General features: G+C 46.7%; 1 long non-coding RNA gene and 1 pseudogene across 2 annotated transcripts in view; both read left to right on the forward strand.

Annotated features, from left to right (window-relative positions):
- Positions 1-26,018, forward strand: part of LOC311426438 — a 403,748-nt gene that overhangs the window by 6,361 nt on the left and 371,369 nt on the right. The window lies entirely within an intron of this gene.
- On the forward strand, positions 7,025-10,412 carry LOC311426472 (very low-density lipoprotein receptor pseudogene; annotated as a pseudogene). Its single transcript has 2 exons — positions 7,025-8,247; positions 10,391-10,412. The product of its transcript is annotated as a very low-density lipoprotein receptor pseudogene (transcript).

The raw sequence follows: 26,018 nt of genomic DNA on the forward strand, positions 1-26,018 counted from the left end.
GGCCGGCAACTGAAGGCCATGCATTGTTTCTGAAGCATCAGACAGATTGTGAACCTGGATTACCCACTCAGTGGGTGTCCTGGTTTCAGTTAGAACAGAATTAATTTTCTTCACCAAGACAAGGATGTCTCAGCTTCTTGCTTTGTCCTGCCAACGGGCAGGCTTTGGGTGCAGCAGGAGCTGGGAGGGGACAGACCCAGGACAGGTGACCCAAACTAGCCAAAGGGGTATTCCATACCATCTGACGTCATGCTAAACAATATATAGGGGTGGCTAGCCAGGGGGAGGGGGCCGGACTGCTCGGGGTTAAGCTGGGCATCGGTCAGCGGGTGGTGAGCAATTGCATTGTGCATCACTTGTTTGTACATATTATTATTACTTTCCTATTATCACCATTGTACCATTATTATTATTATTGTTATTATTATTTTGTTATTATTATTTTCCTGTCTTATTAAACTGTCTTTATCTCAACTCACGGGCTTCACTTTCCATTTCTCTCCCCCGTCCCAGAGAGGGAGGGGGGGAGGGTGAGCGAACGGCTGCGTGGTGTTTAGCTGCCGGCCGGGTTAAACCACGACAGTCTTTTTGGCGCCCAACGTGGGGCTCGAAAGGTTGAGATAACGGCAGATCTGACCAGAGTGTGTTAAACTAAAATTGGTGTAAATATTAGACCTGCTTAATAGTCACTTGTCATAATGCTGATTGCTTTAATCTCAACTCTGCTGCGCCTGTTTTCCAAATTGAGTATTATAGTACATTATTTTCCGTATTTGCTCTCTGTCATGTTGTTTATCCTCTCCGGGCCCTGGTTTCAGATCATTATGGTACTGAGTGTTGTAGCAGTGCAAGTTGATCCTGCAGAGGGTATTCCAACCCCTGTGGCAGACCCTGTAATGGGGTCAGAGAAACGAGCTGTAGCAGTGCAAGTTGATCCTGCAGAGGGTATTCCAACCTCTGTGGCAGACCCTGTAACGGGGTCAGAGAAACGAGCTGTAGCAGTGCAAGTTGACCCTGCAGAGGGTATTCCAACCTCTGTGGCAGACCCTGTAACAAGGTCAGAGAAACGAGCTGTAGCAGTGCAAGCTGCCCCTGTAGAGAAGGTGAAAAAATGGTATAGAGATTCAGGTCATTTAGAACGCAGAGAGTCTTCTGCCAAATCTAGGTATAGAGACAACGGAGACAACGACGACGCTGGGCCATCAAGGGTTCAGGAGGAGGAAGATGAGGATGCCGAAAAATCAACAGTAACTACCCGAAGCTTAAACGAGCGTGAGTTACGAGATGTGCGAAAAGATTTTGGTCGCTGTATAGGTGAGCAGCTTGTCACCTGGCTGCTCCAATGCTGGGACACTGGAGCCAATTGTGTGGAATTAGACGGCAGGGAAGCCAAGCGACTGGGATCCCTTGCTAGAGACGCAGGCATTGACAAAGCAATTGCAGATGGAGCACAATCTCACAGCCTCTGGAGGCGTCTCCTCTCAGCTGTGAGGGAAAGGTATCCCTTCAAGGAAGAACTTTTATGTCTACCAGGCAAGTGGACCACTAAGGGAATCTAGTACCTGAGGGAATTAGCCGTACGGGAGGTGATTTATGAGGATCCAGACCTCAGACAAACATCCAAAGATCCAGATGAAGTCAGATGTACACAATGCATGTGGCGGAAGTTTGTACGGAGTGCACCATCATCATATGCCAGCTCATTGGCAATAATGGCCTGGAAAGAGGATGAGGAACCCACAGTGGATGAAGTGGATAAACAACTCCGGCAGTACGAAGAAAGTCTCTCCTCTTCCTTACAGGCCTGCGTCTCAGCTGTGGAGAAACTTTCTGAAAAGGTTCACCAACTTGAAGAGAATCTATCGTCCTCCCCACCTGAACCAACCAGTGTCCACCAACCAAAAGAGAACCCTTGGGAGAAACTTTCTGAAAAGTTTCACCAACTTGAAGAGAGATTATTCTCCTCCGCACCTGTACAAAGCAGTGTCTCAGCTATCAGGAGTAGGCGTTCATCCACACAAGGAAGACGATATGGTGGGTACTCACCCCGTGCCACCCTGTGGTTTTACTTACGAGACCATGGAGAGGACATGAGAAAATGGGATGGAAAATCTACCGCGACCCTAGAGGCACGGGTACGTGAGTTGCAAAAGAAAACAATCAAGAAAAAGGGATTCTCTGAAAAGTTTGCTGCTCCAACTTCCAGCAGACAGTCCTTCAAACACAGAAACGAAGAAGATTCTGACCAGGATTAGGGGGGCCCTGCCTCCAGCCAGGGGGAGGAAAGGGACAATCGAGTTTATTGGACTGTGTGGATTCTATGGCCTGGCACGTCAGACGCACAGAAGTATAAGGCTTTAGTAGACACCGGTGCACAATGTACTATAATGCCATCGAACTATAAAGGACCAGAGCCCATCTGTATTTGTGGAGTGACAGGGGGATCTCAGCAGTTGACTGTATTGGAGGCTGAAGTGAGTCTGACTGGGAATGAGTGGCAAAAGCACCGCATTGTGACTGGCCCGGATACTCCATGTATCCTTGGCATAGACTATCTTAGAAGAGGATATTGCAAGGACCCAAAAGGGTTCCGGTGGGCTTTTGGTATAGCTGCCTTAGAGACAGAGGGCATTAAACAATTATCTACCTTGCCTGGTCTCTCAGAGGACCCCTCTGTTGTGGGGTTGCTGAGGGTCGAAGAACAGCGAGTGCCAATCGCTACCACAACTGTGCACCGGCGGCAATATCGCACTAACCGAGACTCCCTGATTCCCATCCATAAGCTAATTCGTCAATTGGAGAGCCAAGGAGTGATCAGCAAGACTCATTCACCTTTCAATAGTCCCATATGGCCAGTGCGAAAGTCTAATGGTGAGTGGAGACTAACAGTGGACTATCGTGGCCTGAACGAAGTGACGCCACCACTGAGTGCTGCAGTGAATCGAAGGCAGCCAAGTGGTACGCCACAATTGATATCGCTAATGCATTTTTCTCCATCCCTCTAGCAGCAGAGTGCAGGCCACAATTTGCCTTCACTTGGAGGGGAGTCCAATATATTTGGAATCGGCTGCCCCAGGGGTGGAAACATAGCCCTACCATTTGCCATGGGCTGATCCAGTCTGCGCTAGAGCAGGGGGAAGCTCCTGAACACCTGCAGTACATCGATGACATTATTGTGTGGGGTAACACAGCAGAGGAAGTTTTTGAGAAAGGGAAGAAAATAGTCCAAATCCTTCTGAAAGCCGGTTTTGCCATAAAACAAAATAAAGTCAGAGGACCTGCACGAGAGATCCAGTTTTTAGGAATAAAATGGCAAGATGGACATCGTCAAATCCCAATGGATGTGATCAACAAAATAACAGCTATGTCTCCACCAACTAACAAAAAAGAAACACAGACTTTCCTAGGTGTTGTGGGGTTTTGGAGAATGCACATCCCAAATTACAGTCTGATTGTAAACCCGCTCTACCAAGTAACCCGTAAGAAGAATGAGTTTGAATGGGGCCCTGAACAACGACAAGCCTTTGAACAAATCAAGCAGGAAATAGTCCATGCAGTAGCCCTTGGGCCAGTTCGAACAGGACCAGATGTAAAGAATGTGCTCTACACTGCAGCCGGGGAGAACGGCCCCACCTGGAGCCTCTGGCAGAAAGAACCTGGGGAAACTCGAGGTCGGCCCCTGGGGTTTTGGAGTCGGGGATACAGAGGATCTGAGGCCCGCTATACTCCAACTGAAAAGGAGATATTGGCAGCATATGAAGGATTTTGATCTGCTTCGGAGGTGGTCGGTACTGAAGCGCAGCTCCTCCTAGCACCCCGATTGCCGGTACTGGGCTGGATGTTCAAGGGAAGGGTCTCTTCTACGCATCATGCAACTGATGCTACATGGAGCAAGTGGGTTGCACTGATTACTCAGCTGGCTCGAATAGGAAACCCCATTCGCCCAGGAATATTGGAAGTGATTATGGACTGGCCAGAAGGCAGATACTTTGGGATATCATCAGAGGAGGAGGTGGGTCGTGCTGAAGAAGCCCCACTGTACAACCAGTTACCAGAAAATGAAAAGAAATATGCCCTGTTCACTGATGGGTCCTGTCGTATTGTGGGGAAGCATCGGAGATGGAAGGCTGCTGTATGGAGTCCTACACGACGAGTTGCAGAAGCTGCTGAGGGAGAAGGTGAATCGAGTCAGTTTGCAGAAGTGAAAGCCATTCAGCTGGCTTTAGACATTGCTGAACGAGAAAAATGGCCAGTTCTCTATCTCTACACCGATTCATGGATGGTAGCAAATGCCCTGTGGGGATGGTTACAGCAATGGAAGCAAAACAACTGGCAGCGCAGGGGCAAACCCATCTGGGCTGCTGCATTGTGGCAAGACATTGCTGCTCGGGTAGAGAACCTGGCTGTGAAAGTACGTCACGTAGATGCTCATGTTCCCAAGAATCGGGCTACTGAAGAACATCAAAATAACCAGCAGGTGGATCAGGCTGCTAAGATTGAAGTAGCTCAGGTGGACCTGGATTGGCAGCATAAAGGTGAATTATTTATAGCCCGATGGGCCCATGACACCTCAGGTCATCAAGGTAGAGATGCAACATACAGATGGGCTCGTGATCGAGGGGTGGACCTGACCATGGATGCTATAGCACAGGTTATTCATGACTGTAAAACATGTGCTGCAATCAAGCAAGCCAAACGGTCAAAGCCTCTTTGGTATGGAGGACGATGGCTGAAATATAAAAATGGAGAGGCCTGGCAGATTGATTACATCACACTCCCTCAAACTCGCAATGGCAAGCGCCACGTACTTACAATGGTGGAAGCAACCACCGGATGGCTGGAAACATATCCTGTGCCCCATGCCACCACCCGGAACACTATCCTGGGCCTTGAAAAGCAAGTCCTATGGCGACATGGTACCCCAGAAAGAATAGAGTCAGACAATGGAACTCATTTCCGAAACAACCTTATAGACACTTGGGCCAAAGAACATGGTATTGAGTGGGTGTATCACATCCCCTATCATGCACCAGCCTCCGGGAAAGTTGAACAATACAATGGACTGTTAAAGACTACATTGAAAGCAATGGGCGCTGGGACATTCAAAAACTGGGATACGCATTTGGCAAAGGCCACCTGGTTAGTCAATACTAGGGGATCTGCCAACCGAGCTGGACCTGCCCAATCAAACCTGTTACGTACTGTAGATGGGGATAAAGTTCCTGTAGTGCATGTAAGAAATATGCTGGGTAAAACAGTCTGGGCTACTCCTGCCTCAGGAAAAGGCAAACCCATTTGTGGAATTGTTTTCGCTCAGGGACCTGGATACACTTGGTGGGTGATGCAAAAGAACGGAGAGGTCCGGTGTGTACCTCAAGGAGATTTAATACTGGGTGAGAATAGCCCATGAACTGAATTGTACCATGTTAATTACTATATAATACCGTATGTTATCACTACTATGACTACTATAGGTGACTAATTAGAATGTATGGAAAAGAGTGTAACCTGAGCATGACATAAATGGTATGGAATAATGTTGAGGGATTTCTTGAAACAGCAAAAATCCCATGGCTTGCTGTAGCTGAGCAAACCAAGCTACCAGGGCAACTATGAGAAGTTCCCATGACAGTGTTCCCACATCGCCCAATTGAGGAATTCAGGAAAATATTGTTACCAGTAGCTGGCCTCAAGGACAAGGTCTATGTGACTGCTAATCACAAGGGGGTTGTTTTCTTGCAGGTAGGGTTGTTTTCTTGTAGCTGTTTGTCTGAGTGCTTTTGACCAATAATCTTGTGTGAAACACTGTCCACCCCTGTTAAGTTCTCTATAAAAGTTAGGCTATTCAGGCAATAAAATGGAGCATGATCTGACTCTACTGGTGTCTGTCGTGCTTTCGGCCGTGCTTCCTGCAACATATGGTGCCCGAACAGGCTGAGACCCGAACAGGCTGAGGCCGGGACATCGGAGCGGCGCCGGGACATCGGAGCGGCGCCGGGACATCGGAGCGGCGCCGGGACATCGGAGCGGCGCCGGGACATCGGAGCGGCGCCGGGACATCGGAGCGGCGCCGGGACATCGGAGCGGCGCCGGGACATCGGAGCGGCGCCGGGACAGAGATCCGAGGCACACGGCAAGCCGACCACCGCACAGAGAGAAGCATTGAAACACCCTACTAACCGACCTGGGCAACGGCCTCGGGGTGAGAAAAGGAATCGTGGAGAGACGCGGAAAAAGGAATCGCGGTGAGACGCGGAATCGCGGAGAGACGCGGAAAAGGGAATCGCGGAGAGACGCGGAATCGCGGAGAGACGCGGAAAAGGGAATCGCGGAGAGACGCGGAATCGCGGAGAGACGCGGAAAAAGGAATCGCGGTGAGACGCGGAATCGCGGAGAGACGCGGAATCGCGGGGGGACGCGGGAAATTTGAAGTAATCGCATGAAATTGAAGTAATCGCGGTGCGATACGGGCCATCCGAGATCGAGTTGCTACGGGAGACCAGAGGCGTCAGTGGACAATGGCGGCCGACCCTCACCGTGTGGCGAGTCGGCACAGAGCAGAGGGGCGGAGATCAGGACCCTGCAGCCTGTCTGACGTAACCATGGAGACAGCGGCAGCAGCGGCTGTGCTGCTTCTCTCTGGCATTCTTTTTATAAGAAGTTATCTCGCAATGCAAAAAAAGACTATTCGTCCCCAGATCGGTGTTATAACTATGTTTCTGGATAACATTCCGTGGGGTTGCCACATTCTACAGACTATTAATGACGATTTAGCTCTATTGCAGGGCAGGAGAGCAGAGACGCCAAATGACAACCGTCAGTCAGGCTCGTTCACAAACAGCTTCTAGGGTTGCAGCTGGCATGGCCTGCAGCCGTATAGCAGACGTTACACTCTCTTTCCTAACTAGTAATCATGTGTCTCACCCATTTGTGGTGAATGGTCAGTGGTAAAAAAGAAAAGGGGGAGAGTAAGGGGTGACAAAGACAGAAACGGTACCAGGTGGATGCCACTGACACTAACGGCATGGGTAATAGGAGCAGTATAAGTGACACAGGTGCAGGGCGGCGGTGGGTGCTGCCGCGCTGCGGGGCACTCTGCCTGCTGCTCGCCCTCGCCGGCCTGTGCACTGCTGCCGACGGTGCTAGAGCAAAATGTGAAGACTGCTTAGATGGCAGTGATGAGAGTGCTTGTGTGAAGAAGACGTGTGCTGAATCTGACTTTGTGTGCAACAGTGGTCAGTGTGTGCCAAATAGATGGCAGTGTGATGGGGATCCGGACTGTGAAAATGGGTCTGATGAGAGTGCTGAGCTGTGTCATACGAGAACATGCCGGGTAAATGAAATCAGCTGTGGTCCTCAGTCAACCCAGTGTATCCCAGTGTCCTGGAAATGTGATGGTGAAAAGGACTGTGACAGTGGAGAAGATGAAGAGAATTGTGGCATTGTGACTTGTAGTGCAGCAGAATTCACATGCAGTAGTGGGCAATGTATTTCCAAAAGCTTTGTCTGCAATGTTCAAGATGACTGCAGTGATGGTAGCGATGAGCTGGAGTGTGCACCTTCTACCTGTGGTGTTCATGAGTTTCAGTGCAAGAGTTCTACCTGCATCCCTATCAGCTGGGTGTGTGTTGATGATGCTAACTGCTCCGACCACTCGGATGAATCTTTGGAGCAGTGTGGCCGCCAGCCTGCACCTCCAGTGAAGTGTTCTACGAGTGAGGTGCAGTGCGGCTCAGGTGAATGTATCCACAAGAAGTGGTGATGTGATGGAGATCCTGATTGCAAGGATGGAAGTGATGAAATTAACTGCCCTTCTCGGACCTGCAGGCCAGACCAGTTCAGATGTGAAGATGGGAACTGTGTCCATGGGAGTAGGCAGTGCAGTGGTGTGAGAGACTGTCTGGATGGCACTGATGAAGCAAACTGTAACAATGTTATTCAGTGCTCTGGACCTGGCAAATTCAAGTGCAGAAGTGGAGAATGCATAGATATCAATAAAGTGTGTAACCAGCAGAGAGACTGCAAGGACTGGGGTGATGAGCCCTTGGAGGAATGCATCATAAATGAATGTGACTGTCCAGCTGGGTTTGAGTTTATAGACAAGAGAAACTGTGGAGACATTGATGAATGTCAAAACCTTGGTATCTGTAGTCAAATGTGTATCAACCTGAAAGGTGGCTACAAAAGTGAACGTAGCCGTGGCTATCAGATGATTCCTGCTACAGGAACCTGGAAAAGGCCATACTGGTACAAAGACACAAATAACACCTGTGATTGCAATGACGCTGCTAAGCAGGGTTTAGGGGTTTATGGCACGGAGACAAGGGGTAACAACTACAGTGTTTGGAACAATTGTACAGCTTTGGCCTTACCTCCTGATGTGCTTCTGATTTGTGGGGATGGGGCCTGGCAAGGTATCCCTGCAAATGCTATCAGATGTCCATGTTACATAGATAAACTCATTGTATTTGCTCCTAGCTTGTTACAGTTGCGTGAGATCACCAGACATAAATGGACATTGCTTGCATTGGATTGCAATGATAATGTTGAATTGTGTGGGGTTGCAGCTAGAGCGGCATTAGCAATTTCAGTGCCTGGAGTGGCATCTGCGGCCACACGTAACAACTTAGAAAAATTGGTATGCTGGGCCGAGAGGCAAGCCTATGCCACGACAGAGATACTTGAGGAGATGTTACCAGATCAAAATAGTCTGCGACATCTGCTTTTACAGGATCAAGCTGCTATTGACATCTTGCTTTTGGCTCAAAGGAATGGGTGTGAGGACTTTAAGGGAATGTACTGTTTAAACCTTTCTGATCATAATGAGTCAATTCACAAATCCATTACTTTCCTGAAAGAGCACATGAGAAAGATTCAATATGGTATCAATCCTTTCAATCAATGGTTCACTGACTTGTTTGAAACAAAGTGTAGATGGTTGCTGGGTTTAATCACAAGGGGATTAAGGATTTGGTTTATGGTGGTGGTAATCATCCTTGTGTGTTGTAAGTATAGCTAAAGAGTTACTTGTAAAACTGCTGTGTCAGGCTTGGTTTGCTCAAAAGAAGAAGGGGGAATTGTTGAGGGATTTCTTGAAACAGCAAAAATCCCATGGCTTGCTGTAGCTGAGCAAACCAAGCTACCAGGGCAACTATGAGAAGTTCCCATGACAGTGTTCCCACATCGCCCAATTGAGGAATTCAGGAAAATATTGTTACCAGTAGCTGGCCTCAAGGACAAGGTCTATGTGACTGCTAATCACAAGGGGGTTGTTTTCTTGCAGGTGGGGTTGTTTTCTTGTAGCTGTTTGTCTGAGTGCTTTTGACCAATAATCTTGTGTGAAACACTGTCCACCCCTGTTAAGTTCTCTATAAAAGGTAGGCTATTCGGGCAATAAAATGGAGCATGATCTGACTCTACTGGTGTCTGTCGTGCTTTCGGCCGTGCTTCCTGCAACAGAATAAGGGGTGGATAGATGTCCTGGTTTCAGTTAGAACAGAATTAATTTTCTTCCTGGTAGCTGGTGGAATGCTGTGTTTTGGCTTAGGATGAGAAGAGTGCTGATAACACCCTGATGTTTTAATTGTTGCAGAGCAGTGCTTATACCAAGCCAAGGACACCTCAGCCTTTTGCTCTGTCCTGCCAACAGGCAGGCTGGGGGTGCAGTAAGAGCTGGGAGGGGACAGACCCAGGACAGGTGACCCAAACTAGCCAAAGGGGTATTCCATACCATCTGACGTCATGCTAAACAATATATAGGGGTGGCTAGCCAGGGGGAGGGGGCCGGACTGCTCGGGGTTAGGCTGGGCATTGGTCAGCGGGTGGTGAGCAATTGCATTGTGCATCACTTGTTTGTACATATTATTATTACTTTCCTATTATCACCATTGTATTATTATTATTATTGTTATTATTATTTTGTTATTATTATTTTCCTGTCTTATTAAACTGTCTTTATCTCAACTCACGGGCTTCACTTTCCATTTCTCTCCCCCGTCCCAGAGAGGGAGGGGGGAGGGTGAGCGAACAGCTGCGTGGTGTTTAGCTGCCGGCCGGGTTAAACCACGACAGTGGGGAAACAGGGGAGGGTCCTGTCATCAAAAAGTATATAAACTGTATTTTGGAACTAGTAGGCGCTCTCTCCTGCTTGTGGGGCGCCCGCCATTGGAATCGCGAATAAATTACTACTTCACTGAGATCCTCGCCTGAGCCTAAGTTATTGGCTACAGAGTGTTTCTCACATCCACAGACAAAACAATTTGTTACATTTAATGTCTTCACAATATTCTCTGCAAGATTTATAAACAAGTTTTTAGCAATGGTTGGAATCCCATATTTAGCTCCTGTTTCAATTTCATGGTAATATTGCACCCAACTCATTATTCCACAGGGTGTATAATAATCGTGTCTAGCAGCATAACATACATCAAATTCTATTGATAAAGGCTTACTAAGATTTATGGTGATGCGACTTTTCCCAGTTAACCTTCCTCCTTCGTTATTAGTTCTTACCTCTATCTATCATTGATAGGGGACCTCTTTGAGCTCATAACAGGCTATCTTATTGCTTCCATTACATCGAGCATACTCTGTTTGGTTTCCATAGCATGGGTTTAACAGGCATAGTTACTAGTGTTTGTTCCTGAATTCTTCCTTTCCGAGTGTTAACAATATATTCACTACAATTCTGAGAATGTCCCTGGACCAATAGAATTATGCATGTAATTAGAAGAGGTCCGGTAAAGGCCATGTTACCCGGCGGTTATTACCCTAAGGGGTTGAAGCCCTTGGTAAACTTTCTTCAGCCACAGTACTGGTCCCTTCTCTAGTCTTGCCCTCTCCCTGATGCTTCTTAGGAAATGGTCCAGGCTTACACACCCGAAGGCTTTCCTACTTGCATTCAGCTTTTCCACGAGTTAGCAGGGGCTCGATTCAAAGGAGATAACCAATCCTCTAAGTAAATTTTCCCAACTATTATTTTAAATTTTAAGGACCAGGGTAATTCAAGATGTTGTGGGTATGTCTATTGTGGAGGAATGGTTAACTGAAATAAGACACGTGGATGTTGGGCAGTTAAGAGGCAATGGGCTAGTGAAGTACCGTACTCAACTCACATGAGTCTGGCACGTACGCAGCTGGCTGAGAGCCAATCAGGCTCAAGGACACGATGCCCTTGAGCGATTGGGAAAGTCCCTAAGGCGGGACGGTGGCTAAAAGAAGGAGGAACTACCTGAAAAGAGCGGGAAGTGTTAGCCAATCCTGAGCTTAGTTTTTGCAATATGTATGAGTTGATTATGTTCGAACTAGATAAAAGGCGACTGAGCTATCCATTAAAGTTGAAGTTCATTGTTCACTCATATTGAGTGTCTGTGTCTTCCTTCCGTCGACAACAAATTGGCGCCCGAACAGGGACCAGTCTGAAGGGGATTTGGACACTGCTGGCAGTGATCCTGGGCCACAGTTGGACGGAATAAGGGAGGAACCGGTCCTGCAACGCAGCCCAGGAGGTGGAAGGGACAAGAATCCCCGCACCCGCGTCGGGAAGGTGAAAGGGACGTGGAGTCCCCGCACCCAGGAGAGGATCCCGCCGGTCACGCGTCGCCGAGGTCTGAAAGGTGAAAGGGACAGGAGTCCCCGCACCCGCAGCTCGGAAGGTGGAAGGGAGTCCCCGCACTCGGGATGAGCCTATAAAGGGTCCCTCCGGAAAAGCGCCGCCGAGGTCTTTGCAAAGGCTGCAACTGTATATATAAAGGTATGAAAGACAAGCGGCGTATAATTTGCTCAGATGCTTTTTAGAAAAGCGGAGCATTTTAGATATAGATTGTAAAAAAGAATTACCAGGGTTGTTAGCATGTGCAGTAGCACAGGGTTGTTTTACAAATCCTGATACAGTTTTTGAACAAACAGAGTGGCGTAAATTTGGAGATAAATTGTTTGATGTTATTAATGATATTAAGTCTGCTAAAAAAGTATTGAAGCCTTGGAGAACAGTCACTAGCGCTTTAGCTACACATCAGGCTGAGCAGAGAGTCGCTGGTGCCGCTACAGAGCGACTGGGATTGCCGGGAAGTGCTGGAGCTGGGCATTGCCCACTGCCGCCTTCAGTGAGGACGGTAACGCTGCCTCAGGGGGCTACGGGGCAATGGGAGCCTCCCCCCCCTCAGTCACCGCCACGAGCAGCGCTGCGCTTGGAGCTCACCGTGTGGCGAGTCGGCACAGAGCAGAGGGACGGACATCAGGACCCTGCAGCCTGTCTGACGTAACCATGGAAGCAGCGGCGGCTGTGCTGCTTCTCTCTGGCATGTTTTTGATCTGTGGAGACCGTGCATGGCAAGGAGTACCAGCCAATGTTTTTGGAGGACCGTGTTACCTAGGGCGACTCACACTTTTCGCTCCAGATTTACTCTCGTGGCAGAACTCGACAAGGAGCAGAAGAATTAAACGAGAACTAAAAACTTTGGGTTCTGACTGTAATGATGATGTAGAATTGTGGGGTCCAGCAGAAAGATTCTTTGCTTCTTTGGTGCCTGGTGTGGGAACTGCACACGCTTTGACTAACATTAATAAGCTTGCTTGTTGGGCTGTTAAACAATCAAATGTAACAACACAAGTTCTTTCTGAAATGTCACAAGATATGGAGAGTCTAAGACATGCTGTATTGCAAAATAGGGCCGCTATTGATTTCTTGTTGCTGGCTCAGGGACATGGGTGTGAAGATGTAGAAGGAATGTGTTGCTTTTCTCTTTCCGACCATGGTTAGTCAATTCACGACCAGTTGAAATGGTTAAGGGATCATACGCAAAAAATTGTAGTACAAGATAGTTGGTTTGAAGGTTGGCTTAAATCTGTTTTTGGGAACATGGGTGGATGGGTTTTGTTAGTTAAAGAGGGACTTCGCTTTCTACTTATAATTATATTGATTATAGTTGCTGCACGTATAATCTTTAACTGCCTAAGAAACTAGAGCAACTCACAGAGAAGGTATTTGTAGCGCAAAATAAAAACGGGGGAATTGTGGAGGAATGGTTAAGTGAAATAAGACACGTGGATGTTGGGCAGTTAGGAGGCAATGGGCTAGTGAAGTACCATACTCAACTCACATGAGTCTGGCACGTACGCAGCTGGCTGAGAGCCAATCAGGCTCAAGGACACGATGCCCTTGAGCGATTGGGAAAGTCCCTAAGGCGGGACGGTGGCTAAAAGAAGGAGGAACTACCTGAAAAGAGCGGGAAGTGTTAGCCAATCCTGAGCTTAGTTTTTGCAATATGTATGAGTTGATTATGTTCGAACTAGATAAAAGGCGACTGAGCTATCCATTAAAGTTGAAGTTCATTGTTCACTCATATTGAGTGTCTGTGTCTTCCTTCCGTCGACAACATCCTCCCATCTGCGCTTGCGCAGTGTATTCTGGTGGTGGTTTTCGGGGGTCGTGGGGTTGAAGATTGATGACTCTGCCTTGTCACCGCTAGTTGACCTCTTGTCTCTGCGCAGACTCAGTTGCTCCTTGGCTCTTGTCTATCTGCAGGACCAGTTTCTTAAGATAGGCTCACACTCTTATTAGGAGACTGACCTTGGTAAAGGGGCCCAAGGCTTCTTGTTTTAATTAATTTGAGCATCCTAGCTTCATGCTGTCTATCACTCTATCTCTACTTGATAAGATTCCCCTAACTTCTTCTCTCAGTTTCCCCTTTTCTAAAAGTTAATAAATTCTTTTCTAAAAGGTTAGTGTTTTATTGTATTCTCCGAACTCCCTCTCTCAGGGGTCCCAAGCCAGATGAACCTGCTCCTGATGAATAGACCCCATAGCTCAGACCCACACCTCAAACAGCTCCCAAAGAGCCCATTTTTCTCTGTCTGTGGAGAAACTCACACAGGCATAAGAGCTTTTGAGCTGGCAAACATTTGGACAGATTTGAAATATGCCTTTGGTGTGGTGTATGCACACAGGGCAATTTGGAAGGATAGAGGACTTTTATCCATTTAAACATGCAGAAGAGGCTGATAGCAGTTATTAGGGAAGAAGGAAAAAGGAGGCCTAGACAGGAACAGTCCTAGCTAGGCAAGGATCAGTGTTCCCTATGTAAGAAATTTGGGCATTGGAAAAACGAATACCTGGAACAGAAAAGTAATCGAAAAGGGAACCAGGGAAGGGAGGTGGTGGTTGCACATGCAAAAAACAACTGGGGAAGACTGGGGAAATCTACCCCAGCAGATCCACTGGTTATAAAAATGAAGCTGGGGAAGGAGGGAAAAGAGGTGGAGCTTATGGTGGATACGGGGGCAACGTATTCAGTTTTAAATAAAACATTAGTACCAGTGGGGAATTATTACATTGTAGTGAAGGGGGCAATTGGCCAATCTGAAATAGCATATTTCTGCAAACCATTGAGATATAAATATGGGAAACAGTGGGGCATTCACAAGTTCCTAGACATGCCCAACTCCCTGGAGTCACTCCTAGGGAGAGATTTATTGGAAAGATTACAAGCAACCATTTCATTTAAAAATGGGGAGACTATTCTGGAGGTAAATGATCAAAGATATGTGGAAGTGTTGAGTTTGATGATGACGGCTACTGAAACAAGAAAGGAAATTAGTGAAGAAGGAATTAGCCTGATAATTGAAAATTTCTTACAATTAGGGATGCTAAAAGAGTGCCAGTCTGACTTCAACACTCCCATTTTACCTGTTCGAAAACCTGATGTATCATATTGGGTAGTACAGGATCGTTAATCTTTAGATCACAGGATCATTAATCTTTACCCTGTGGTGGCAAACCCATATACTTTATTAACATGCTTAACACCAGAGCTAACTTGGTTTACTGTTTTAGACCTGAAGGATGCCTACTTTTGCCTCCCTCTCCATGAAGCCAGCCAGAAAATCTTTGCATTTGATTGGAAAAGCCCAAAGAGTGGGTGCAAAACACAGATCACATGGACAAGGCTGCCTCAGGGCTTTAAGAACTCACCCACCTTGTTCAGAGAACAACTTACAAAGGACTTGGAGACCTGGGAAGCCCCATCAGGAGAAGGAAGGCTGTTGCAGTATGTAAATGACCTCCTAATAGCCACCCAGACAGAAGAAGCATGTGTGGCCTGGACGGTAAGCCTCCTAAACTTTCTGGGACTCCAGGGGTACAGGGTATTGAAGAAGAAGGCTCAGGTGGTAAAGCAGAAGGTGAGTTACCTGGGTTATGAGGTTAGTGATGGGCAGTGGACCTTGGGGCAGGACTGCAAAGAAGCGATATGTCAAACCCCAAAACCCGAGACAATAAAGGAACTACGAACCTTTTTGAGAATGACGGGGTGGTGCAGATTGTGGATCTATAATTACAGATTGCTTGTAAAACTGCTGTATGTGCTCATTGCAAATGGGAACAAGGACCTCCAATGGACAAAGGAGGCCACGCGATCTTAGGACCAACTAAAGAAGTCTCTCATGTCAGCTCCAGCTCTGGGACTTCCAGATGTGAATAAACCATTCTTTCTCTTCTCCCATGAGAAACAGGGGATTGTCCTGGGAATACTAGCACAGGACCTGGGCCCATATTGAAGGGCAGTTGCTTATTTTAATAAACAGCTGGATGCTGCTGCCAAGGGATGGCCGGGATGCCTCAGAGCTGTTGTAGCAGTGGTGCTAAATATCCAGGAAGCATGCAAGTTCACCTTGGGCCAGAAAATAACTGTGCTAGTGTCTCACACAGTGTCTGCAGTGCTGGAAGTGAAAGATGGTCACTGGCTTTCCCCACAAAGGTTAAACCGAGAGGAGCCAGTACACCATGACTGCCTGGAGACCATCGAAGCTACCTACTCCAGCCATCCAGATCTGAAGGACACTCCTTTTGATGATGTGGAAATATGGGAGCAGCTACATCATCAGCAGAAAACGACATGTTGGGTATGCTGTTACCACTTGCAAAAAGGTAATAGAATCCGGACCTTTGCCAACAGATACCTCTGCACAAAAGGCCGAGATAATTGCTCTGACCCGTGCCTTAGAAATAGCAAGAGGAAAGAAAATAAACATCTATACGGACTCAAGGTATGCATTTGGAGTTGTGCACACACATGGAGCCATCTGGAAAGAAAGAGGACTGTTGAACTCGCAAAGGAAAAAATATCAAACATGCGAAAGAGATAATATGCTTATTGGAAGCGGTCCAGCTACCTGAAAAGGTAGCAGTCATGAATATTAAGGCACACCGGAAGGTGAGCTCAGAATTGGAGGAAGGAAACGATCTGGTGGACAGAGAGGCAAAAGAAGCAGCAAAAGGTGAGATAGCAACTGAGGGAGCCCTAATCCCAGATGGGCAGACCCCCCTTGAAGGTAAGCCAGTATATAACAAAAAGGACAGAAAATTAATTGAAAGTCAAAAGGGAGAGTATAACCAAGAGGGATGGGCTATTACCAAAGAAGGGAAAGGGAAATTAGTCATCCCTTCTAATTTGCTATGGTCACGAGTAAGGGAAGAACACCGGAAAACTCATTGGGGAATAAATTCCCTATATAACTATCTGATTGGGAAAATCACGGCTAGGAATTTGTATGCTACTGTCACACAAGTAACCCAACAATGTGACCTCTGCCTCCAGACCAACCCCAGAAATACCCCCAAACCAAAATTGGGCCAAATTGGAAAAGGCCATGGGCCTGGACAACAATGGCAGATTGACTTTTCTGAACTTCCAAGAAAAGGGGGTATTAATATTTGCTGGTATTAACGGATACTTTTTTAGGTTGGCCAGAGGCAGTACCCACTAGAATTGCCAAAGCCCAAGAGGTAACCAAGGTATTGCTACAGGAAATAATACCACGCTTTGGAGTTCCAGCCACCATTGTCCTCAGACAGGGGGCCACACTTTATCTCAAAAACAGTACAGCAAATTAGTCAGCATTTGGGCATAGATCGGGAACTCCACACTCCATACCACCCTCAATCGAGTGGTCAAGTGGAGAAAATGAACCATTTGATCAAACAACAAATTGTAAGGTTAGGGCAAGAAGCTAACTTGCCCTGGCCCCAAGCTCTCCTACTAGCATTGCTGCAGATTCAGACTAAGCCCCAAACTAAAGAAAAATTAAGTCCTTTTGAAACGCTTTATGGGAAACCATACAAGGTCCAGAAGGGAATGTCTACCCAGGTTGGGTAAGAGACACTGACTACCTATATGGTGGCTTTGAGTAAGCAACTTAGAGAAATAGAAAAACATGTGGCTGGAACTCAGAGTAGAGAGCTGGATGGACCAGTGCATGACATACAGCCTGGAGATTATGTATATGTCAAGTCTCTTGCAGAAAAAACTTTGAAACTACAGTGGGAAGGACCATACCAGGTGCTCCTTACTACCTTCACTGAAATGAAGATCATTAGGGAAGGAAGTGAAGGTGTTTTCCCGGTTGAAGTCCGAAAGGCTGTTTGGGACAATGCCAATGATTTTGAGAAGAAGTTCCAATCTTGGTGGACCCTGGTAAATTTTACCTACAATCCCATTGTTAACATGGCTACTGCCTTTGTGCTTACTATAAATAATGCCACAGTTTATGTTATCCACCCCATCATTGCACTAGGATTAAACCATGAGGAGACAGTGCTCTATCCTTCAGAGCATAGAACATAGGCACGGATGGGGAGTGGGAAATGTCAGTCTGTAAATCTAGAATCATGTGTTACCTGGGAACAACAAGGATTTATTTGTGAAAGCAACACAATTGACCCTCAGGACGAATGTCTTGACACTGAGAAAGGTGTTTGCCACTTTGAAATTCATCCAAATACTAGTCAAAAGACTGTGCTTGTATATATTGGTCAAGGCTGTGTGTGTTTAAGAACTGCTTGTGCTTTTGTAGAAGTAGATAAGGAGAATATAACTCTCCCTAGCAAAAATCATTCTAACTTTTGTATTTGTAACTTTGTTAGAATCGTTGCGTGTGATTTTCTATATTTGGTACCAGTGGTATCCCACCAGCTGATCAAGTCTAAAAACACAATGTATCACAAGTTATTACCTATTACCTATTGGGATGAACCTCACGTTAGTGAGGCAATTAGTTAAACACCAAGACCTGATCAAAATTTTAAAAGGCATTCAGGAAAATGAAGAAAAGACATTAATTACTGTCCATACATTTCCATTACAGGAAATAAGTAAGGTTCTATGAAGGGTGAAATAAGACGCTAGTCATCACTGGCGGGATACACTTTTCGGGTGATCACCAACGGCAAATAGCATTCTCAATGGATTGTGTCACCCGATCATAGTCATAGTATCATATTGATCTTAGTTGGTATAAGTCTCGTATTGTATACTAATCTGGAACTAGAGAAGGTTATACTGGATAGCCACGCTGACTTCTTTGTTGCGTGTCCATGGTATGGCATTGAGTGATCAGTACCGAAGAAGTTGGGAATCTTTGCCGTGAGTAAAAGAATTTACTAATATTTAGAAAATGGGGGACTGAAGCCAGGGATAGAAGAATGTAGGCTTGCTTAATCGCATTAATGATTTCTAAATAAAACAATCGTTATTATTGAAGCCAGGAATGGAAGAATGGGAGCAGGATTTCAGCGGTCCCGTTGGGGGTGGTGGGTTATCTCGCTGAGGTCAGCAAAGGAACGATACTGTTAATCTGAAGACAGTCCCTGCGAAGCTCTGGGGAGAAGGGAGGCCAGCACTGACATACCACAGGTACAGCCCAGACACAGCACAGACATGGTACAGGCACAGGAATAACTGCTGATAACCCGGACCGGGAAGCCATGAAATGGAAGTCTTTAATTGAGGGCCTAGCAGAACAGTCAAATTCATTTATATTGCCCAATTTGTATTCCGGCGGGGGGGGGGGGGGGGGGGGGGGGAGAATGTCAATCTTGAGTATGTTATTCACTGGAGAAGAATGTTTAGGAGGGGAATGATTTGCCAGGCAGCTATGCAAGAAAATGAAAGAACTCACTCCCCCCCCCACCGCCACGGACCAGGAGTAATTCCAATAGAGCAGAAATGTCTGCTTATCTAACTGTGATAACGTCCTGGTTTCACTTAGGACAGAGTTAATTTTCTTCCTAGTAGCTGGTAGAATGCTATGTTTTGGATTAGGATGAGAAGAGTGCTGATAACACCCCAATGGTTTAATTGTTGCAGAGCAGTGCTTATACCAAGCCAAGGATGTCTCAGCTTCTTGCTCTGTCCTTCCAGCGGGCAGGCTGGGGGTGCAGCAAGAGCTGGGAGGGGACAGACCCAGGGCAGGTGACCCAAACTAGCCAAAGGGGTATTCCATACCATCTGACGTCATGCTAAACAATATATAGGGGTGGCTAGCCAGGGGAGGGGGGCTGGACTGCTCGGGGTTCAGCTGGGCATCGGTCAGCAGGTGGTAAGCAATTGCATTGTGCAACACTTGTTTTGTACACATTATTAGTAGTAGTACTATTATCATCATTATTGTCATTATTATTATTGTTATTATTATTTTCCTGTCTTAATAAACTGTCTTTATCTCAACTCACGGGCTTCACTTTCCCATTTCTCTCTCCCATCCCAGAGAGGGAGGGGGGAGGGTGAGCGAACGGCTGCGTGGTATTTAGCTGCCAGCCAGGTTAAACCATGACAGTCCTTTTGGCACCCAAAGTGGGGCCTGAAGGGTTGAGATAACGGCAGATCTGACCAGAGTATGTTAAACTAAAATTGGTATAAGTAGTAGACCTGCTTAATAGTCACTTGTCATAATGCTGATTGCTTTAATCTCAAGTCTGCTGCGCCTGTTTTCCAAATTGAGTATTATAGTACATTATTTTCTGTATGTTCTCTCTGTCATGTTGTTTATCCTCTCCGGGCCCTGGTTTCAGATCATTATGGTACTGCGTGTTGTAACAGTGGCTTATGAGACGATGAAATATCTGGTCATGACTCTAACTTGGTATTTGTACTCAGCAACGCTGTCGACTCTATACTTTGGAAACCGTATCTCAGAAACTATTAGCAATTATATCTGTTGCCTTTTTTCATTAGGGAGTCAATCTCTGGAGGGGAAAGGGGAAGATATTTTTTCCTACTTGTTCACTCTCCCTTTCTCCTTCACCACCCCATTATCCTCCTTGATCACTCTCCCTTTCTCCTTCACCACCCTCTTATCCTCCGAGCTTGTTACAATAGTTCTCCAAGATTTTGAATATCCTTGGGATACTCAGACCAGCATGGTGATATTGTTATGTCTCCTGAATGCGCTTCAGGTTTTGTTTAAGGTTAAATAAATACTTAAGAGCGTCATCCAGAGATCTGCCCTGAGGCAGGATAGTTATGAGTGGCAGGGAGAGTGGGAGGATATGGTCAGGCATCTAGAGTAGTGGGCACCTTCAAGTGCTTTGGAAATGTGTCCCCGAACAACTGCAAAATCCTAAAAAACTGGTAGAGTGCTTGAAAAAGGTGTGTCATCGCCCTGGCAGTACCAGACACACACAAATCACTGTAATGTGCTGGGGCTTGGCCTATGCTTACCGAGCTGCGTTCAATGCCAATATAACCCCAGTGACAGACCCTGCGGCCACTTCAACCCCTGAGACAAGCCCAGCAGCCACTCCAAGCCCTACAATGGGCCCCAAGGCTGAGCCAGGGAAACAAACTGTACCAGTGTCAGGGCATGAAGATGAAGATGTCACAAAAACAACAGTAACTACCTGAAACCTATACCAACGTGAGCTACAAGATGTGCGAAAAGATTTTGGTTGCTGTATAGGTGAGCAGCTTGTCACCTGGCTGCTCCGGTACTAGGACACCAGAGCCAATAGTCTGGAATTAGAGGGCAGGGAAGCCAGGCAGAAGGGATCCCTTGCTAGAGACGCAGGCATTGACAAAGCAATTGGAGATGGAGCACCAGGCTACAGCCTCTGGAGGTGTCTCCTGTCAGCTGTGAAGGAAAGGTATCCCTTCAAGGAAGAACTTGAATGACTACCAGGCAAGTGGGCCACTATGGAGAAGGGAATCCAGTACCTGAGGGAATTAGCCATACGGGAGGTGATTTATGAGGACCCAGACCTCAGACAAACATCCAAAGATCCAGATGAAGTCAGGTGTACACGACCCATGTGGCGGAAGTTTGTACGGAGTGCACCATCATCATATGCCAGCTCATTGGCAATAATGGCCTGGAAAGAGGATGAGGAACCCACAGTGGATGAAGTGGCTAAACAACTCCGGCAGTGTGAAGGAAGTCTCTCCTCTTCCCTACATGCCTGCATGTCAGCTGTGGAGAAACATTCTGAAGCGGTCTACCATCTTTAAGAGAATTTATCTTCCTCCCCACCTGTACAAACTGGTGTCTCAGCTATCAGGGGTTAAGTGTCGTTCCGTGCGAGGAAGACGATATGGTGGGTACTCACCCCATGCCACCCTGTGGTTTTACCTACGTGACGACGGAGAGGACATGAGAAAATGGGATGGAAAATCTACCTTGACCCTAGAGGCACAGGTGTGTGAGTTGCAAAAGAAAACATTTGGAAAAAAGGGGTTCTCTGAAAAGTTTGCTGCTCCAACTTCCAGCAGGCAGTCCTTTAAACACAGAAGCGAAGAAGGTTCTGGCCAGGACTAGAGGGGCCCTGCCTCCAGCCAGGGGGAGGAAAGGCACAATCGAGTTTATTGGACTGTGTGGATTCGATGGCCTGGCATGTCAGACGCACAGAAGTATAAGGCTTTAGTAGACACTGGTGCACAATGTACTCACTCTAATGCCATCAAGCTATAAAGGGCCAGAGCCCATCTGTATTTATGGAGTGACGGGGGGATCCCAGCAGTTGACTGTATTGGAGGCTGAAGTGAGTCTAACCGGGACTGAGTGGCAAAAGCACTGTATTGTGACTGGCCCGGATGCTCTGTGCATCTTTGGCATAGACTATCTTAGAAGAGGATATTTCAAGGACCCAAAAGGGTTCCGGTGGGCTTTTGGCATAGCTGCCTTAGAGACAGAGGACATTAAACACTGACTGCCACCCCAACGACACCCCGACTGCCAGTACTAGGCTGGATGTTCAAAGGAAGTGTCTCCTCTACACACCATGCAACTGATGCGACATGGAGCAAGTGTGTTGCACTGATTACTCAGTGGGCTCTAATACGAAAACCCAGTCACCCAGGAATACTGGAAGTGATTGTAGACTGGCCAGAAGGCAAATATTTTGGGATATCACCAGAGGAGGAGGTGGGTCGTGCTGAAGAAGCCCCACTGTACAACAAGCTACCAGAAAATGAGAATAATCCCTGTTCACTGATGGGTCCTGTCCTATTGTGGGGAAGCATCGGAGATGGAAGGCTGCTGTATGGAGTCCTACACGACGAGTTGCAGAAGCTGCTGAGGGAGAAGGTGAATCGAGTCAGTTTGCAGAAGTGAAAGCCATGCAGCTGGCTTAAGATATTGCTGAACGAGAAAAATGGCCAGTTCTCTACCTCTACATGGATTCATGGATGGTAACAAATGCCCTGTGGGGGTGGTTACAGCAATGGAAGCAGAACAACTGGCAGCACAGGGGCAAAGCCATCTGGGCTGCTGCACTGTGGCAAGATATTGCTGCCCGGGTAGAGAACCTGGTTGTAAAGGTACACCACATAGATGCTCATGTGCCCAAGAATCAGGCTACTGAAGAACATGAAAACAACCAGCAGGTGGATCAGGCTGCTAAGATTGAAGTGGCTTAGGTGGACCTGGACTGGCAACATAAAGGTGAATTATTAATAGCCCGATGGGCCCATGACTCCTCGGGCCATCAAGGTAGAGATGCAACATACAGATGGGCTCGTGATCGAGGGGTGGACCTGACCATGGACGCTATAGCACAGGTTATTCATGATTGTGAAACATGTGCTGCAACCAAGCAAGCCAAACGGTCAAAGCCTCTTTGGTATGGAGGACGATGGCTGAAATATAAATATGGAGAGGCCTGGCAGATTGATTGCATCACGCTCCCTCAAACCCGCAACGGCAAGCGCCACATACTTACAATGGTGGAAGCAACCACCGGATGGCTGGAAACATAGCCTGTGCCCCATGCCACCGCCCGGAACACTATCCTGGGCCTTGAAAAGCAAGTCCTATGGCGACATGGTACCCCAGAAAGAATAGAGTCAGACAATGGAACTCATTTCCGAAACAACCTTATAGACACTTGGGCCAAAGAACATGGTATTGAGTTGGTGTATCACATCCCCTATCATGCACCAGCCTCTGGGAAAGTGGAGCAATACAATGGACTGTTAAAGACTACACTGAAGGCAATGGATGCTGGGACATTCAAAAATTGGGATACGCATTTGGCAAAGGCCACCTGGTTAGTCAACACTAGGGGATCTGCCAACCGAGCTAGACCTGCCTAATCAAACCTGCTACGTACTCTAGAAGGGGATAAAGTTCCTGTACTGCACATCAGAAACATGCTGGGGAAAACAGTCTGGGCTACTCCTGCCTCAGGAAAAGGCAAACCCATTTGTGGGATTGCTTTTGCCCAGGGACCTGGATGCACTTGGTGGGTAATGCAAAAGAATGGGGAGGTCCGGTGTGTACCTCAAGGGGATTTAATACTGGGTGAGAATAGCCCATGAGTTGAATTGTATTATGTTAATTATTATATAATACTGCATGCCATCACCGTTGTGATTGCTATATGTCAATGTCCCATTAATGGTATCACAGTAACAGGCACGCAGGCAATGATGAATGAATTTTGATAGAATTGGACAAGCACAGTGGTGTGATGGATCGAGAACGGGCTTCAGTGTGCAACAATCCAACATCACACACCATCTCTTCTGCTCTAAAAAGACTGCTGTGACAGATGGAGCCCGAAGTCAGTCATGGGCTACACAAACTGAGTTGGACATTGTATATACATATCATTATTATTTTCCTTTCTTTTCTGTCCTAATAAACTGTCTCTATCTCAACTCACAGGCTTCATTTTCCTGATTCTCTCTCCCATCCCAGAGAGGGAGGGGGGAGGGTGAGTGAACAGCTGTGTGGTGCTTAGCTGCTGGCCGGGTTAAACCACAACATTTCCCTTAGTAAACTTTTTGCTGGGTTGAAAAGGAGCTAAATGCTCTTACTTCAAGAGGAACCTTAAAGTAGCCACCTTGAAGTGCTGTTTCACATCACTCATATCAAACTTCTCATATCCAACTTGGGCTGTTAATTGCTAATTAAACAGCTGGCAGAAGAAAAGTAAGCAATGGGGAGCAGGCCCTTCTTTGAGAAGTTCCAGCCAGCCAGCACAGAAATTACCCATTTTCAGTAGCACATCTAGTTCAGAGAAGCCTCCTCTGTCCTGCCTGTTCAGTTTCCAAATCAGCCTGGCAAGGAAACCCACCTGTGTCAGGGCTGTACACCTGCTCCATTTCTGCAGAACTGGTCTGCCAAGGGGGACAACCAACCAACAGCTCTATTTTACTTTGCCCAAGGTCTGCACATTTAAAACGCAGGAAGACTTAAATAGAATCAAATAAATAGAATTAGAAGAAGCTGCAATAAATCACTTTGCCAAAACCCTCAGTATATGGCCTTTCTTAATATTTTTCAGCCAACATCAATTGCTTGAAAACTTGCCCACTTCTTTCAAAGTCCTTCTTTGGGCCCCAAGAAGGACTGGGGGAGGCAAGGGGGTTTGTTCTACATTGTCACTCAATTTCTCTTCCAGGAGACAAAGCACAAGAAATCACATGCAGTCTGATAGACTGGTTTACCTAAGAACCTGGTCCTGATGGTCATAAGAGGGGTTTGAAAGCTCTTCAAATTACACCCTTCTCCAGACTCTTTTGGCAGAGCATAAAGCACTAGAATATGGGATACAGTGAAAAAGGAGTCTGGAATAGCCCTAAAATCAGCTGGTTATCAAATACTCCAAATGAACGATGTTCTGTTATTAATGCAACAGCGAGAAGAACCCAAACTGTTTCTGACACCAGGGATTCAAGTCGCAGAAAAGCAGCTCCTTGATCTACTTGAGCTTGATAACCTGTGCTCATGATCAAAGGACTTCCAGTGGAGGACAGAATCACCTAAAGGAACTGCAGGAGACAAAGCCAGAGCTGGCCACTCAGAAGCTGTGCTCCCTTAAGACTCAAGCCTGCATTTCAGTGCCTTTCAAGAAGGCATGCAGTGCTTTCAGCCCATGCTTGCACACTGTTCCTACTTTTAGGGACTTTGTACATGTAGTGGGTTTACGTGGCAAGGTATCTGGAAAACAATGGGGCCCTTCCCAAACATGGGGCAGCTTCTAGATCTTTCTCACAGAAACCACCCCTATAGCCCCCTGCTACCAAAACCTTGCCACGTAAACCCACTACAGTACACCATCTGGGAGCATGTCCATTCTGAATCGGGAGTGTCCATAACCAAATATTTCCACAAATAAGACATTCCATACAAATTCAGGTCTCTAAACAATTGTTTAATTTCAACTGGTTGTCTTCTCTAGTCATTTCTTCCTCTGCCAAAGTTGCAAAAAGTAAACCTGTGAGCTTCAAGAAATACTGTGAGGAAAAAGGGAACCACCCAGGCCAGAATCAGTGCAGCAGAGAAATCACAAGTTTATTTGCATCCAAAAAAACCTTAGATCCAATTTACTGGTAAAACATGCTCCAGTGGTAACTCCAAATCCAAAGTTATGATTTCTGAACTTGTGAGGGAAAATGTGTATGTAAACAGCACTGTGCAACACACTGGGACAGAAGTGTATTGAAGCTTTATAAAATCACCAGGCTTCTTCTCATGCAATCTTGCAGTAGGAGGATTGTGTCCTCCTTCTGTCGGCCACATGGGTTACTCTGATTTCCTTCTCTATCCTTTTCATACTCTGAGGATTTTTGTTACGGTCCTTGCCTATACTTCAACTTCTTGCAACTCTGCTGTCCTTTTCCAGCCACTGGGACCTTTATTGTGGAAATAGGAAACAAGCATATTCAAAAGCCTTGGAAATTCAATAGAAAGAACTAGTTCTGTCAACATACCCATTTCTTGGCTTGCTACTTCCAAAACACACA

This window comes from Aythya ferina (assembly GCF_964211825.1).
Source record: "Aythya ferina genome assembly, chromosome: W".
In the NCBI taxonomy this organism is placed as follows: Eukaryota; Metazoa; Chordata; class Aves; order Anseriformes; family Anatidae; genus Aythya; species Aythya ferina.